The 18,166-nt window shown below is 41.1% G+C and overlaps 1 protein-coding gene across 1 annotated transcript in view; it reads right to left on the bottom strand.

The window, feature by feature from the left end:
• The window catches only part of LOC308156565 (unconventional myosin-VIIa-like), a gene marked incomplete at both ends in the record, with an annotated part of 292,311 nt that overhangs the window by 48,121 nt on the left and 226,024 nt on the right, over nt 1-18,166 (bottom strand). The gene's annotated exons all lie outside the window — the stretch shown is intronic.

Genomic DNA, 18,166 nt, shown 5'->3' with positions numbered 1-18,166 from the left:
AAACACAAGGCCAGAGTGTTCTATAAGGAAGAGTGGCACCAATAAAGGGGGAAATGTTCTATTGGCCAACACTAAATAGTTCCTTTATATTATACCAACTGCGCATGTTGCCAGGCAACTGGTTGGTAGTCCAATAAAACATCAACAGTGCCCTCAGGTATTGGACATTATTTTGTCTTCTTTTTTTGTCTTCAAATGACAAATGAAGTATCTTTCTTTAGCTCTATACTCCAACAGTTTGGATTTGAAATCAAACAATTACTATGAGTAATTGAATGTTTTAAAAAAACAAGTTCACCTATCATCCATCCTCACCAGGGTATATACAGGAATCTTGAGGTTAATTTCAATACCTTTCTAAGACTTTTTAAAGACCTTGTCAATATTTTTCCAGACCTCACCGCCACTTCATCTTTGTTTTTTAATAAAACTAATAAATTCACAAACTTTTACTAAACGTTTTTAGGACTCAAACTCTTTGGACAGAGTCTAATTCAGAAAAATACCTACAAAATTCAAGACCTCATAAAATCGTGATAAGACTTTTTAATACTTATTAAGGGTCTTGATTTTCCCAAAATGGATTGATCAACTTTTAATACTTTTCAAGACACCGCGGATACCCTGCTCACTATGGCTTGATTGACGTACAGGTAAGCCAGTCTGAGATCTCATCTTTTCACCTAATGAAGAAATACGCTCCCTAACACACGGTTCACCACGCATGCGCAGTCAACCGCGCTAATTACCTAGTTAGCCTTCTAGTGATGGCGAGATGAAGCCGACGCTTCGGAGCGTGTGTCGAGTAACAGGCAGATTTTTGTGAAGCGCGTAACAAGGCGTGTGTTGATGACGTATGTGGTAAGAGCGAAGCTTCGCCTTCCCGCCGTACCACGTGACCGATTCGGGAAGTGGCTCGGATTTGGCTCCTCCTCCTCCTCCTCGTCATCACAACCCCCCATATCAGAAGCTTCGCAGCCTGTGACTCAAGGTAATGTATACTGGATACATTCTAATTGTCTTATTGTATATATTCACTGACACTGACAGCCTGTTTGTCTGTTTTAGGTAACAAACTGTAGCGTCGTTTAGACACCACAGTCCTGCAGGCGAGGACCCAAAATGTAACTGCAGACGCAACAGTGGAGGTCCATACCGACCTGGCTGAACCAAACATCGAAAGGATGCAGAACCCCCTACAGTATTGGGAAGAACACAAACATGTGTATCCTAATTTGTATAAACTTGCCGTTAATTATCTATGTACCCCAGCTTCATCTGTGCCCTGTGAAAGGATATTTTCAAAAGCAGGTGAAATCGTCTAAAAAAAAAAGAAACCGCCTGAAGCCCAGCACTGTGGAGAAATTGTTATTTTTAAATAAAAATGAATAAATGAATACAATGTTGTTGTTCCTAGTACCACAAGCACATTTATTCAATTCAAAGCTTCACAAACCAAAGCCACGGTGTCATTATCACTCTGCCTGCTAGACATTTATTGTCCACTTGATGGCGCAGTAGAGCAAATGAAGCAACACGAAGCTTCGGTCCATGTGTGACGCAATTTGATGGAAAGCTTCAACAGTTCAAGAAGCTTCATCTCGCCATCACTATAGCCTTCCAATTTCTACTATTTACTATAATACTGTAGCGTTGTCACATACCAGACGGAGGGTTCTTGATCACCAACTTTATTCTCAGTTCACAAGGTATATCTCCAACCATCAATCATAACAAACCCAGCACTCAACACTCTGGCCTAACTCTCCCGCGCTCTCTCCCAAGTCCCTCCTCTTCCGCTCCCAGCCCCAGAACCCTCCCTCCCCCGGATGAACGTCATCCAACAACAACAACAACAACAACAACAACTCAACAAGCAAGCAACAGTAATGTTAAACCGTATTGGAAATTCTTTTATGGAGCTATTTTAGTGCCATCAGAAATTGAATTGTATTTGACAGATTGTATTGAATATGAGCACAAATTGAATTGTATTTCACAGATCTGAATTGTATTTGACAGATTGAATTGAATCTGAGCACAAACTGAATTGTATTCGACAGATTGAATTGTATTCAATTCAGTTTTCATTATTTTCATTCAGTTTTCAAATTCAGTTTCTCTAAATACAATTCGTTTTTTCTCAAAATACAATTAAGTTCTCTAAATACAATTCAGTTTTACTCAAAATACAATTCAGTTTTCTCAAAATACGAGTTCAGTTTTAGAGGCACTCATCCGGGGACTCTGGGCTAGGTAGATAGAGTACCGATTCTAATCCCTCCCATCCGAATTCATAAGAGCAACGCATCCGGATACTTTGCTCTCCCGTCATGTCCACGCCCCTTTTTGGGTGATAGAAGAGTAGAAGTTTGACTGGCGGTCAATGGACATTTCTGGTCTTTGCTACTTTAATCAGATAAAATAAGAAAACCGTAGTGCTTTTTAGATATTAGGAGCCCAAATCCGATGGTCAGTTAGGCAAACTATTATATAGTGTCGTTGCCGATCAATGATCGGCGTCGTTATATAGAGAAAATTGATGAAATAGGGGTTGATTCATCAGAGCAGTCATAATATGACATTATGTCATCTCCCTGTCATCAGGGATGTGTAGTTCTTCATTTGATTTGCTGTGTAAATCCACAGATGAGTGTTACATTCGTTTTCTTAAGATAGGATAAAAAATAAATCTGTTCAATGGGCATTTGCCAAAGTAGCCTACTGTTAATCAGTATTTATCCTGTATGGTGTATATGAAGATGTTATGACGTTTTATCATGAAAATAATGAACAGCAAGCTAGATCCAAAACTAGGGCCGGTGGAGGTGGGCAAGTGTCACATTGGACAGACTACTAAAACAGAAAAATAAAGTATCTTAACTCATGGCTCTCAAGTCGTTCACACGCTCACACGCCGCGTGTGTCCGCCCAATGCGTGAGACTTGAGATCCCTGATCTTAACGACAGCAAAAGTGATGGATGTCAGAAATACATTACCTGGAGATTCAATAAGGTACTTTTATACAGTGTTGCCACAGTTACTTTGAAAAAGTATTCTGATTACTGATTACTGATTACTCCTTTAAAAAGTAATCTAGTTACTTTACTGATTACTTGATTTTAAAAGTAACTAAGTTAGATTACTAGTTACTTTTTTAGTTACTATTGGCAGCTGCCTAGGCACCCGACCCCCCCCCCCCCCCCCCACCCGCAACATAAAAATGAAAACTGGTTTTGCCAAAACTCACTTTATTTTAACAGTAACTTAAATTACATAATTAAACTTTAAACAATAACTTAAAACAACAAAATAAAGAGTCTTTCTTTGCCTCACCCAACATAAATACTTGTTTTTAAACAATAAAATAAATATAATCTTTATTTAAGTGGGGCTACCCCCCTCAAAACGCAATTTCCCATTTTTCCCCGATTTTGAGATGAGTTGCTCTTTTGCCTCCTAAACATGTTTTCTTTCATATTAGTGACAATACAACGTCGACAAAAACACATTTGGTTGTTTATTTTACTTGATTGTGGTGCATGCGTCCGTAAAATCCTCATAAATTCGCCAAAAGTTAGTAGTTTACGCACAGCGTTACCGAAACGGCTGCTGTCTGAAATACATCAAGCCTGGCCTTGTTTGAAAGATGTGTTTCTTGTGCTCAAAATGGCCGCTTCCAAAATTTACAACGCCCCTTGTATCAGCAACCAATCACTAAAATAGATAGGTTGCATTCTTTTAGAATACGCGATTCTATTGGTTGATGCGAAAATTCTCGAATGTGATTGGTTGTCGTGTCCCATGTGACGCGGAAGGCGGAACTAGCCTCTCCACTCAGCCGTTTAACATTGGCGACCTACTGAACTTTAGGGACACTTTTGGGACACTTCCTATGTAGCCAGGGGAACAGAAAAAGACACACACCATCAGTGGGATGCCAGCTTTCAGACAAAAGTGATTTCAAGTCTCTAGCCCAATGTATCACCAAACAGCGCTCAATTTAGTCAATCACTGTGACCCACCGTTTAACATTGGCGACCTCCTGAACTTTAGGCTCACTTTTGGGACACTTCCTATGTAGCCAGGGGAACAGAAAAAGACACACACCATCAGTGGGATGCCAGCTTTCAGCCAAAAGTGATTTCAGATCTCTAGCCCAATGTATCACCAAACAGCACTCAATTTAGTCACTCACTACCCCTCCCCACTCAGCCGTTTAACATTGGCGACCTCCTGAACTTTAGGCTCACCTTTGGGACACTTCCTATGTAGCCAGGGGAACAGAAAAAGACACACACCATCAGTGGGATGCCAGCTTTCAGACAAAAGTGATTTCAAGTCTCTAGCCCATTGTATGGCCTCCTGTGGCCAGAATTCATAACTCCCCTCCTGAGTGAGCTAGAGGTCTGGTTTTCACAAATGTCGAACATCTTCGGTCGCGCCTAGCAGAAAAAACTCGACAGAGTACGGGTGCCAAGCCCCTTACGAATGACCTCGTCGAAAACGGTGCGTCTCTGCGCCTCGGAACGGCCGCGCTGACCGAAAAGCATTTAAAAATAACTCAAATTCAGGCTTCTCGGCCTAGGCACTTCAGGTCAAAGTACCGCTGCGTCGCAACCGTACGAGCCACAGACGCCGTTCTAATATTTCCTGAATCGGCTCGGGCCCGCCGAACACATATCCGAGCCCCGACTCGGTTGCGGCGCCAGTACCAGGTTCTGTCCCTCTCTCACACACAGGAGAGGCAGATGTGCTCACACACCAGTACCAGGTTCTGTAACTAGGCTTGACACAAGTGTGTGTGTGTGTGTGTGTGTGTGTGTGTGTGTGTGTGTGTGTGTGTGTGTGTGTGTGTGTGTGTGTGTGTGTGTGTGTGTGTGTGTGTGTGTGTGTGTGTGTGTGTGTGTGTGTGTGTGTGTGTGTGGCTGGCTGGCTGGCTGTAGTTCTGTGTGCTGATTACATGGTGGTGCCAGAGGTTTGTGAGAGAGGGAGACACTTTCTATTCCATAACAGCCACTATTTGTAGCCTGTGTGCATTTCTGTTCAGTTTATGTTATTCAGTTATCAGTCAGGTGTTTAGGATGTTTATTGCTAATGGTTTGATTAGGTTTTGTGTTTGTGAATAGCAGTTTCAAATAAAAATGTTTCATATTTCACAATACAAAACTTTGAGTCTGTTTTCCCGAAAATTTGTTTTTATGTGTTTGTCCACACACTTGTCCACACACAAGGATTTTCCTTGCACCAAAACAGACCAAACTTTCCACATTTCTTCCTATCCATATTCTGCTTCTCTGCACACAAGAGTTTGATGATATATCATTCATAGCCCTGTTTATAGTACATTTTATACCAAAACCATGGCGAAAATAGATTTTTTTATGACTATGGACAGTATTTCCTGATGTATGGGCTGATACGAGGACATAGACACAATCTGCTGTGTGCAAAGTTTGTTTTCTTATGTGTCAACATAAATAAAATAAAAAAATAAAAAAATTGACAAATATGATGGTGTGAGTGATCCTGGAGATTTGGGTCCAATTAGCATCTAATTTGCATAATAAACATAAACAATAATAAATTCAGAAAACTTGCAATACATTTTTTCATAGTTTTTATGTACATAACAAACTGGGAATGTGTTCATAGTGATATCTATTTTCTTTCTTTTTTTGCCTATTGGCAAAGTCTAGGGGGGGTAGCCTCCCCTTAACAGTAACTAGCAAGGAGGGGTTTCACAAAACCTAAAACCTACCCTGACCATTCAGGCTTTTACCACAGGACAATATTTTCTTGCCAGCACAGAGTGTACAACGAACATTTATGTTCTTGTCATCCTTTGCTGACACAAACTCAAAATAATCCCTATATTTCCAGCTATTTAACGCATATCTCTGTTCTCGCTCCATTATACGCTTCTGTTTACACTGTGCAATCAGCGTGGTGATACACGTGAGCGATTCTGCTGCACCTCGTGTTGAAAACGTGATCACTGACGTCACTCCCCAAGACGCGAGAAAAGCAATAAATGTTTGTTTACTATCGAACATTACAAAGAAATACTGCATTTAGCCTAAGTTATGAGGTAGTAACGCAATAGTAACGCACAGTCACTCGAATAAGTAACTTTAATCAGATTACTGATTTGGAAATAGTATCGCGATAGAATAGTCGTTACTGGGAAAAGTAATCAGATTAGAGTATCGCGATACTTAGTATCGCGTTACCGGCATCACTGCTTTTATATGACAGGATATGGGTTAGGGTTATATGACACCTGTAGCGAGATCATTTATTGAATAGAACAATCAAACTTGGCGACGTACAAAAATAATCCATAAGTGATCAAAACCAGAAAAATAACAAACAATGCGTATAGAATATGCGTATAATGCGGTCAACAAAAATGCATCGCTCCCCTCTCTCTCCACTACCGCCATGCAAGATGCGCAGGTGCTTAAATTACCTTGCAATATCACCCCCCATAACCATATGACTTCTCAATACGGTGATCAAGGCAATAAACAAACAATCAAAGTAAACTCACAATAAACCCATTAGCCTGTTATACTAAATACCCCCCTACAACCAGGGGCGCCGCTAAGGGGGTGGTAAGTTAGGACGATTCTAAGGGCCCAGCACTGACAGCGGCCCATGAGAATCTTTTTTTTATTTTTTTTTAATATATATTATATTTATAAATATTATTATTATTATTATTATTATCATAAGGACGTTAATGTAGCCGACTTCAAATTATGATTCTATGTATTAAAAAAGTCACAAAAAGTTTGTTTCACTATGTTTAACACAATTAAGCCTTATTATTTACCCCTCTATTTATTCATTGCATGGTTCAGTCCACCACGCGCGAGCTGCTAGAGTAGAGGAACGTTACCGCGAATATTCTGACAAGGTTTCATAGACCAACATGTCCTGCTGTAGTATGTGTGTGGGACAGATGGCGGACAGCCAGATTGGAAATGCATCAAATGTACGTGTGCGTGCGTGGACGATGTCGTGAAAGGCAAAGCCAAAGTCAGGGTCTCAAAAGAGAAAAGTAAAAAAAATCACTAAAAACAGTGGTTTAGTGATCTAATCACTGCGTGGATGATCTAGTTAGCTCGCTATAGCTAATTAACATTAACTTCAAGTATAGTTAACTTACAGTGCACTGTCAGTATAATTTCAGTTAAATGTATGAGATGAGTGCAATTTTGGTCCAAATATAGGTTATTAGAGCTCAGTGAATTTGTATCCAGCAGCTATGCACTCTTGCTATTATAGCTAGCTAGCTAGTATAATGTTACATGCTAATGACGTCATGCACAGATGCACCTCCCAGTTGAAGGAGAAGGAGGTGGGCAGTAGGAGTTTGGGGTTAACAAACAGATTTTGAATATTTTAATGTATGCTGCATTACCATGCAAGCATTGAATACAACTTTAGCTAATATTCATATTTAGTTAATAGTTCTTCCAGTAATTGCAATAACATTGACCACTGGCATCTTAATAATATTGTTAGCTAGCTAGATAACATTGAAGTTAGCTAATCTGGTGTAATGTATGTATTACTATGTTAATACTATTATAGGACATCTTATGAATTATGTACCTATGGATACTCCATGCCAGGGCCCTCTTCAAGCAAGGCAGCCAGAGAGGAGAGCAGAGGTGGTGGGGTAGTGGTGGTCTAGTAGTGGATAGTGAGTTGGACTTGTGATCGGAAGGTTGCGAGTTCAAATCCCGCCTGAAACCTCACCACTACTAGTGTGCCCTTGAGTAAGGCACTTAGCCTTCAGTTACTCCAGGGGGAATGTCCCTGTAATTCGTAATTGTTTGGATTAAAAGCGTCTGCTAAATGGCAAAATTAATTAAAATTGAAAAAATTAAGAGGTAAAGAGGCAGAAGAAGAAGAGCAAGAACAGGACAATGACAGCCGCACAGCAAGTTGGCTTCATCACTAGATTTCAAGGATCTTATTAAAGATTTTGCTACTAAGAAGGCCCAGCGTTTAGCTTTGATTTGATTTGATCTCTTTACTCCTATCTTGAATCGTTGTGCATTAGGCTAGATATCGTTTTTAGCTCTCCAGGTATACTATTCCACAGTACTGCCGCAGTGTAAAAATAAAAATCTTCCCATTTCACTATTCAATTTCGCTGGCACCATGTCTGTGTTGCTCCCTCTTGTATAAGACACTTTTGTCTTTGTGTGAAACAAGCAATGCTGAGTCAGTAAATATCTCTCTGCTGTAATTCTTCATTGATCTAATCCTGACAGTATTATGGCCAACTGATCTTTACAATATCTACATTTATTTAGACACAATACCACCCCATTAAAATTATATTTTTTACTTTTTGTGTGATTTATACTTTTATAATTGGGTTCCAATCTTCATTTAATTATATCTTTGTCCTTGTGTTGTTCATGTCTTAATTTAATACGTTAAAGAATGTTGAGATTTCTTTGCTGAATTGTTGATTCCTGTATTAACTGTAATTTTAAATTACATTTACAAAAGATGTCCATCATTGGATTTATTGCAGTGCATCAATAGTTCATCAACTTCAACTGGATGAATGAATGAATGGTCTTTATTGTCATTGATATAGTACAGGTACCAAACAACGAAATTTGGGAGGGGGGGCTCCCCTGGTGCTAGGATAAAAAAAAAAAAAAAGGGAAAAGAGCTGGTTTACATAAATAGAGGCTATGTACACTATCCACTATACTATACTATACAAATAAAACACTGTGCTGTACTCTATGCTATGCTATACCTATTCTAACATTTCCTATTCTCTGAACCTTATGTACCCTAGGGTTGTCATATTGCACATAGTGTTATTGCACATTCATTTAAAGTGTCGCAGTTTGCAGGTTTGAAATGTACACAGTTGTGTTTCAGTATTACACTTGATTTCAATCTAGTAGCTGCCATCAATTTGTCTAGATTGTCCAGGGCCTAGAACCTAGGTCTTTGCTGTGTTCAGGGCCTGAATGGCCCTGGGGTAGAAGCTGAGCTTCAGTCTGTTTGTCCTTGCGAACATGGTCCTGAACCGCCTGTTCGAGGGCAGCCGAGCAAAGTGTTCGTACCCAGGGTGGGATGGGTCTCTGGAGTGAGTCTCTGGTATCTTGGAGGCCTTCCTGAGGCAGCGTGTGTTGTACAGCTCTTTCGTTCTAAACTGGGTTTAGGTTGATGGGTGGTTTAGGTGGGGGGGCCCAAAATGATATTCTGTCATGGGGCCCAGAATCTCTAGCGGCGCCCCTGCCTACAACACCTCATGCAGACTGAAACGACACACATTGCCTATTTCATTACTTTTCTCCATATAACGACGTCGGATGGGAGGGATGGGAGTTAGAATCGGTGCTCTATTATTCTACCTAGCCCAGAGTCCCCGGATGAGTGCCTCTAAAACTGAACTCGTATTTTGAGAAAAACTGAATTGTATTTTGAGTAAAACTGAATTGTATTTAGAGAACTGAATTGTATTTAGAGAAAAAACGAATTGTATTTAGAGAAACTGAATTTGAAAACTGAATGAAAATAATGAAAACTGAATTGAATACAATTCAATCTGTCGAATACAATTCAGTTTGTGCTCAGATTCAATTCAATTTGTCAAATACAGTTCAGATCTGTGAAATACAATTCAATTTGTGCTTATATTCAATACAATCTGTCAAATACAATTCAATTTCTGATGGCACTAAAATAGCTCCATAAACTAGCTGCCTCCTCCCAGTGCCAGGTCTCCCACTAAGGTAGAGAAATGCATTTATTTCCTCCTTTCAAGCTTAGGGAACTACCTGTTTTGTATCTGGTTTACTTTTCTGTTTGTTGGATCAGTAGTTGGCCATGGCACTGCAGACTGGCTGTCAGTGTGTGAGTGAGAGAAAGTGAGTGTGTGTGTGTGTGTGTGTGTGTGTGTGTGTGCGTGCGTGTGTGAGAGAGAGAGAGAGAGAGAGAGAGGGGGGTTTGTGCTATGGCTCCCTATGCAGACTGGCAACTGTGTGTGTGTGTGAGAGTGTGTGAGTGTCTGTGTCTGTGTCTGTGTCTGTGTGTGTGAGCGTGAGTAGCAAAGAGGGAGGGTTTGTGATGGTCTTCTCCTGTGTGGCTATGTGACAGAGAGAGAGAAAGTGTATTGTGAGTTTACTATGCAGGCTGGGAACTGTGTGTGTGTGTGTGTGTGTGTGTGTGTGTTTGTAGTACGTGCGTGTACGTTTGCGATGTTGAAACTAGACTGGTAGATCTTGGCAGACTGGCTACTTGAAAAGTAGATCTTGGTTCAAAAAAGTGTGGGCACCCCTGGCGTACCCAATCTGAAAAAACAACAACATTGAGCTGAGCAGCTGAGCATCTCTACTCCCCAGAGTAATAGTCATTGTTTGATTTTAATTAAAAACTGCTGGAGTATAGAGCTAAAAGTTGACAAAGTGCTTTCCAATACTTATTTATGTATGGTAACGTTGAGACAATGTTGTGCATTGCCTTGCAGGGTATCATATGGCCACAGGTGATTACTGGAGCAGCAGGAAACGTTCTGAACGCAATCATCAATTAAATTTTCCTCTTTCAGCTGGACCTGGGCGTAGCGTGAGTGTGCACTTTTATGACCATCACAAAACACTGTTTATGGACCACTTCTGTAAATATGCTATATACGTCTATACAACCAAGCTTGACATCTGTCCCTACCTCCTGACCTGACCATATCTCAGTGGTTCTGCAGCTGCCAACTCCATTTCCCAGTTTTCCCTGGCTGTGGTCCTGTATGTGTACATCAGCTGGAATGGGCTGCACAAGGCCACCTGGGATGGTGAGTACGATATCCTGACCCACAGACTCTCTTTCCAGATCAGGAGAAACAAGTTATATCATTTTGACAAGCTATCCCTGGTAAGGAGGTTAAGTTGATTATGACTCTACAGGCATTAGGATTGTAGCCCTATGGAAAATTAGGCTAGACCTTACAAGTTCATAGAATAAGTTAATAACTAGAATAAATAGGAGTTAAAAGGTTTGAAACCATTCAAAGGTTTGATATTGCATATGGTGCAATAGCCATAGTAATTTCATGGTTAAGGTCATGTATTGTGTTATTTACATGATATTACATGTCATTTGTTATTTTATAATATGATCCCAGTGTGGGAAATGTTTCTTATGTATTTTTAATTTAAATACATTTAAGAAACGAATTTAATATGTACGGAAGAAAGGTTATATTCTTAGTTTAAAGTCAGAATTTCTGAGATTAATGTCAGAATTTCTGACTCTAATCTCCCCCTTTCGGGAGATTATTTTTTTTTTCGTGTTGGTGGTCCTGCCAATGTTTACATTCGGTTATTTTCCAAGCCAATGATAGCTGGGTCAGGTGTCAAGGTCAGGTGTCAAGGGGCAAGTGATGAGAGAGACGGGAGAAACGAGGCACTGGTGAAGGAGAGAATACTGTTTGATAGCTGTTCAAAGAGACAACTATATTAAGCTCTGCTACGGGTTCTGTGGGAAGAGGGACGACGAGTGACTCTTAGGGGAGCTGGGCAGTAGTAGCCTATATTCGTGTTGAGTGCCGTTAGTGGAGAAGTCGCATTGTGTGACCGAGGGACACGAGAGGCTAATCATACTCGGAGCGCTCGCGGAGGCCGCTGCCATTGAGCGAGCGAGCGCCATTCTTTCTTCCTCCAGGCGCATTTGGCGCATTTGGCATATTTCAACGCACCCGAGTTCGAATCCGACATCCACCATCTGACTCTGGTAAAACATTGTGTGCACATTCATTATTATTATACATTTTTACATTTTTGGCATTTAGCAGACGCCTTATTCCAAAGCGACTTACAATCAATACATTTGAATACTAAGCATGTGAATCAGCAGTCCCCCATTCGTTGCAGGAAGAGTACTCTAGCTCGGGCCCGGGGCCACTGATAGAAGGAAAAACCTTCTCCCTATTATTTTACAGCCGGTTAAAGCCTAGGGTTGTACATAGGGTTGTACATAGGAAGGGGATATTCATTGTCATTTGAAACTGATAATTTGGGGTGATAGTGTCTCATGACCAAGCTATTGGAATTGTATAAAACACTTGTTTGTATTGGTGTAGCTTACATATCTTAAGTACATAGTTAACTATCTGGGTGTAGTTGAATGTTCATTGCTTTTTGTGTGTGGATACCCATAACTCTGGTGGAATAATTAATCTAATAGTGAAAGAAGTCTTATTATATTGTAATTAGCCCTAAAAGTATGAAGACAAGGTAAACACAATCCAAGGTAGGGATACCACTTTATTTCAAGAACTCAGGTTAGCTACCCCATTAATTGCCAGGACAGCAAAGGGGCGCTACAAGAGGATTCAGAGATTGTGTCAATGAGATTGATTGATTGAAAATTGATTTGATTGAAAACTTTATTAGAAGATTTGCAGAAGTAGGTACATGAAAGTACATATTACATACAAGGTCAACTAACAGGATAAAAACCCAAGAAAGCCACTGGCTTATTTCAATTGGGGTCCTTGATTCTCAATTCATCGTTACATGTAAGACAGACAAAAAAAAACTAGTACTATCTACAAGATAATACAGACAAATAACCAGTGTTGGGCACGTTACTTTAAAAAAGTAATTAGTTATAGTTACTAGTTACTTATCCCAAAAAGTAACTGAGTTAGTAACTGAATTACTTCATTATAAAAGTAACTAGTTACTAGGGAAAGTAACTATTGCGTTACTTTTTACCACGGTGCAGTGGGCTAGCCGTGGTGTCAGTCAGCCAAATGTGACAAGGAAAAGCTTACCCACTGCCAGATTAGAAGATAAATGTGCCATCTAGGGGACCAAAGTGTCCCTATCAGGAAGAAAATAATTTGGATTTGCAGGGAACTTTTCATATTTATTGCACTTCAACAGACCACAACTGGTATACAGTACATACTGTACTTCAAGTATTTTCTTCATTACAAAAGTAAACATTTAACAATATGAAGTGCTTTTAAATCTTTGTTGTGTAAATTAAATAAATCAAACTGTCACACAACTTCAACTGGTAGACAGACTGTAACTTCAAGTATTTTCAACACAACAAAAGTAAACAGTTAAACAATATGAAGTGCTTTTAAAGTAGTACTGAAATCCATCCATACACTCCTTCCTAACACTCATCCATCCATGCATGCATTCATTCATCCAGCCAACCCAGTCATCTAACCATCCTAGCCATTAAACCAGTGATTGTATCTTAAAAGCAGAAGCTTTTCAAACTTCTGGTCAGAGACGCTGTTCCTCTTTGGAGTGAAGACGAGCTTCCCCAGGCTAAACAGTCTCTCTACGGGGGCGCTGGATGGGCGCACATCTCTGATGTGGCGGCAAAGTAATCACAGCATCATCACCAACACTGTTTTGCAAGACATCATTAATGTTCATAAAAGTCACCTCATCCTCATCCTCCCCAGAGTCATCCTCCTTGGCTGGCTGGTACATTTTGGCCTTGACGAAATTAGAGCCATTATCCGTGACAGTTGATGTTATTTTGTGGGATATGCCATAGGATGAGTGAATGTAGTCAAGTTCAGTTGCAATACTGTCGTGAGTATGACGGCCCTTGAATCGTCTGCATGCCAGGGCTGCTTTCCTTCGTTCCATGCTATGTGGATGAATCCAATGCGCGGTCACGCCAAGATAGCTTTTATTATGTGCAGTCCAAATGTCTGCAGTTGTAGAGACATATTCTAACTCTTCAAATTTATTTTGGAGCTCGGCATTCATTTTGGCGTACTCGGCGTCTATATATTTAGAAAACGCCTTTCTGCATGGCGGACCGGCCCCTCCTCTCGCCGGTATTTTGGCAATTAGGGCTCTGAAGGAGTCAGAATCAACTGTTGATAACGGAAGCATGTTCTCAACAACATACCTGCCTATCATTCCGTTCAGTTCAGTCTGTGTCACAAGTTTTTGTGGAGCTGACGCAGAAAAATCCAGCTTTAGCTGCTTGGACGGCGTGGCTCCGTGTCCTTCTTTGTTAGCGGAGCTCACGTTTGCCACACCTGGCCTGCTATCATCATCAACGGTTTTAGCCACTAGTTTTGTAGAAGCGTGTGCCGTTGAGAGATGCTTCATCAGGTTAGAGTTGCTTACAACGGACGTGGACAAACGTTTAGCTCCGGGACATAAAGTACACATCACATGTACGTTTTTACATTTTACCTCAATGAAGTTGAAATAGTGCCTGTATTTCCACCGTGAAAACGCCACGTTCACCTCAGAACACTCGGGACTCGCCATTGCTCTCTGATCTACAAGATAAATATACATCCATCATGGGAAGAACAATACAACAAAACATTAGGTATGTACAGCGGGTAGGACAGGTGGGGACATACACCACAGGTGGGGGCGGGGGACAAAACACAAAGTATGTACAGTGGGTAGTTCGGGTCTTTTAATCAGATTTTTGATTTAGAGGGTCCAGTTACGGATTGCAGCCTCCTGTAAATGTTTTTTGAGAGTGGTTTTGAAGGTGGGCAGTGTTTTGCACTCCTTTAAGATTATAGGAAGGGCGTTCCACATTTTTACTGCATAGTTTGCAAACGAGTTTAACCCCTTGTTTGTGGTGCAACGCGGTTGAACGTGGTTCGTGGAGCTTCCTCTGGTATTGTATGTGTGGACGTTGTTCACTTTTTGGAAGTATGTTGACAGGTACTTGGGTGTCTTTGTGGTGTAGCGTATCTTGAAGACCAGGCCCAGTGCAAGCTGCTGCACTCTGTCAACTACTCGTAGCCAATCAAGGCTCAAAAAATGAGCAGCGGTTAGATGTGTCCTAGGGTTGAGGCCTAGCAGAAGCCTAACCAGTTTATTTTGGGCTGTCTGGAGTCTTGTTTTATGGGCCTTTGCGGTTCTATAGTACCATGATGTTACGGCATAGTCGAAGTGACATTGAATGAGAGCTCCTGATAGGGTCCTCAGTGTGTTTTTACTGACAAGTGAGGATATCCTGTACAAGAATCTAGTTCTATGGTTCACTTTTTTGATTACTTTTGCTGCCATTTTATCTCCGGAAAGATTTGCCTCTAAGATGGAGCCCAGGTATGTAATAGCCTCTTTTCTTGTGATATTAATGTTACCCACTTTTATTTAAAAATGTTCAGCCTTTCTGAGTTTAGATGGGGATCCGTATAGGATGGTTTCAGTTTTACCTAGGTGTATTGATAGTTTATTGTCAGCTAGCCAGATGCAGATTCTACTCAGTTCAGTGCTTAGCGCTTTTTCCACCTGCAATATGTCCCTGTCAGAGACCAGCAGAGCCGAGTCATCCGCGAACAGGAACAAATTGCAATCACATGCTGATGACATGTCATTCACATTAGGAACAGTAAAGGTCCCAATATGCTTCCTTGTGGAACGCCGCAGGTCACTGGGAGGGGGGGGGACAGTGTTCCGTTCACACTAACCACCTGTTCCCTCCCCTCTAAGTAGGATTGCATCCAGCTCACCGATGTTCTATCGAACCCAATTGCTTTCAGTTTATAGAACAATATGTGGTGATCTACTGTGTCGAAGGCCTTCTGGAGGTCCAGCATGACCATGCCGCAGTACTTGCCCGAGTCCACCTCATGGTTGATGTGGTCGTTCAAATAGAGAAGGCATGTGTCAGTGGAATGGGATGTTCTGAATCCTGATTGAAATTCATACATCAGATTTTTTTCGGTAAGGTACCTATCAACCTGTTCATAAACTATTTTTTCCATAAGTTTCGAGATGGAATTAAGAATAGAAACAGGTCGGTAGTTGCCTGGGTCTAATTTGCTTCCTTTTTTATACAGTGGGGTTACCCTTGCTATTTTAAAGTCAAGGGGGACGTGTCCCTGTTTGATGGAGAGGTTTATTATGTGGGTGATGATTGGGGTAATGGAGGCAGCTGAGTCTTTTAGAAATCTGGCTGGAATATTGTCATGGCCCGTGGCCTTTTCTGAGTGTAGAGCGCCCAGTTTTTTAAACACCTCATCGTTTGACACCATGGAGAGTTTAAAATCATCTTTGCGTACACCCAGTTTATTGTAGAACGCACGGATGTGCTCTACACCAGGGGTGCTCACACTTTTTAGGCTTGTGAGCTACTTTTCAAATGACCAGCTCAACAAGATCTACCAACCAAATGAAACATATTGCCATTGATGCGAATACAAAAATGTACTGTAATAATAACAAATTAAGGCCACGCTACACTGTTTAAAAATCAAAGAAGAGATTTATTAAACTATATAACAAATATTCACACTGGTAGTCCATTAACATTAACATTAACTCAGGAGCTCTGAGTGGTTTACACCAGACTGGCCAGTGCCAAGCCAGGTGCCATCGACGTCTCCGGGCGGCGGAGTGTGTGTGTGTGTCTGTCTGTCTGTCTGTGTGTGTGTGTGTCTGTCTGTCTGTCTGTCTGTCTGTCTGTCTGTGTGTGTGTGTGTGTGTGTGTGTGTGTCTGTCTGTCTGTCTGTCTGTCTGTCTGTCTATGTGTGCATGTGTGTGTGCTTGTGTCTGTCTGTCTGTGTGTGTGTGTGTGTGCTTGTCTGTGTGTGTGTGTGTGTGTGTGTGTGTGTGTGTGTGTGTGTTGTGAGGCGGCGCGGGGCTGAGTGGTGCCCTCTCCTGTGTGGTCCAGACGGGAGGCGTCCCGTCTGGACCACACAGGAAAAAAAAAAAAAAACTTTTCCCCCCCCAATGCCGTGTGATCTACCCACACTACCTTCGCGATCGACCGGTCGATCGCGATCGACGTAATGAGCACCCCTGCTCTACACCATAACGCCCTGAGTGGGGTGGTAGATTGTTAACTAATTTAGTGGCTATGGTAGTAGTAGAAGTGTTTAAGCACTTAGCCACATCCAGCTTGTCTGTAAAGAGAGAATCTCCAGATTTTATGCTGATGTTTGTAGACCTGGTTTTGAGTTTTTGACTGCAACCTAGTTGGCTATTAAGTAGCTTCCAAAGGTCACGTGGTTTGTTTAAGTTTTCTTCGATTTTGTTATCGAGGTATTTTTTCTTAGCAGATTTGGTCATGGTAATTACCTGATTGCATAGTTTGTTGCATTGTTTTTTAATTTTCTCAAAGTGGGTTTTGAGATCTTCGTTTAAGTGTTTCACTAATTGTGATTTGCATTTTTGAACTTCAGAGCAACTTCAGAGAGCGACAGCTTTGGAGATACCTGTATCTCTCTGAAAACAAAGCGAGAGATGAAATGATACTACGCGTACCAAAGTGAAGTAGCCTAGTATTATATATTGAGACGTATATACATCTCAAATAGGTAGGATTCTGTAACGTTATGTGTATACCCTCATCTGCATGTAGTTCATGTTATGTTATATGGAAGTTGGGAGAAACGCAAACGCGCGTCAATTCTCTCACTCGCTTCAAACGTGATGCAGACCTGAACATCCATGTGCCAGTACCGTGCGATCCACCGAGGGATGACGCTGCATTACTCAGGTAGGAACCGTGTGGGGAGGGTAATAATTAAGCATGAAAATTTGGACGTGATTTCATATAGCCTACAACGTTACCTAAAACATGTTATTTAACTTACTAGATTATGCATTTCAAGGGGCAGGCTATGCTAATGAGAAAAATTGTATAGCTAGCTAGCTAGTTAGTCACATTAGTTAGCTAACGTTAGCTCGTGCTTAGACCCATGTTCTAACTTTGAATAATGTAATGTTTAGGGATGCACGATATTATCGGCGCCGATAATTATCGGCCCGATAATGGGAAATTAATGTTATGAAATATTTACCGGTTTTATTCAATTTTAGCCGATATAGAGCCGATAATATGAAGCCGGAAATATTTCCGGTTCCGGTTGTCGCGCTCATGATGCTGCGCCTGCGTACAGCCATGCAGTCAATTAACGGTAAGCTATGGTAAATAGATAGCCAATGTTAGCTAGTGCTAATGTTCACCATCTCTGTAGTCTGCTCTAAAATACGCAATCAAACAGTGCAGGCAACCCATGCTGTTCTGTGAATGAGACGAGCTTTTGACTGATGGCTTTCTACTGCCAAATTATATTATTACAGCAAACACGTCGGTAGTTTGGCATCTGTTCTCTGAACAACAAGGAGAGGCTCATTCCGACATTGACTTCTGTTTTCG

Source organism: Nansenia antarctica (genome assembly GCF_963989245.1).
Source record: "Nansenia antarctica genome assembly, chromosome: 4".
NCBI classification, from domain to species: Eukaryota; Metazoa; Chordata; class Actinopteri; order Argentiniformes; family Microstomatidae; genus Nansenia; species Nansenia antarctica.
The sequence above is the reverse complement of the archived record's forward strand: the minus strand, read 5'-3'. Positions and strand labels throughout refer to the sequence as shown.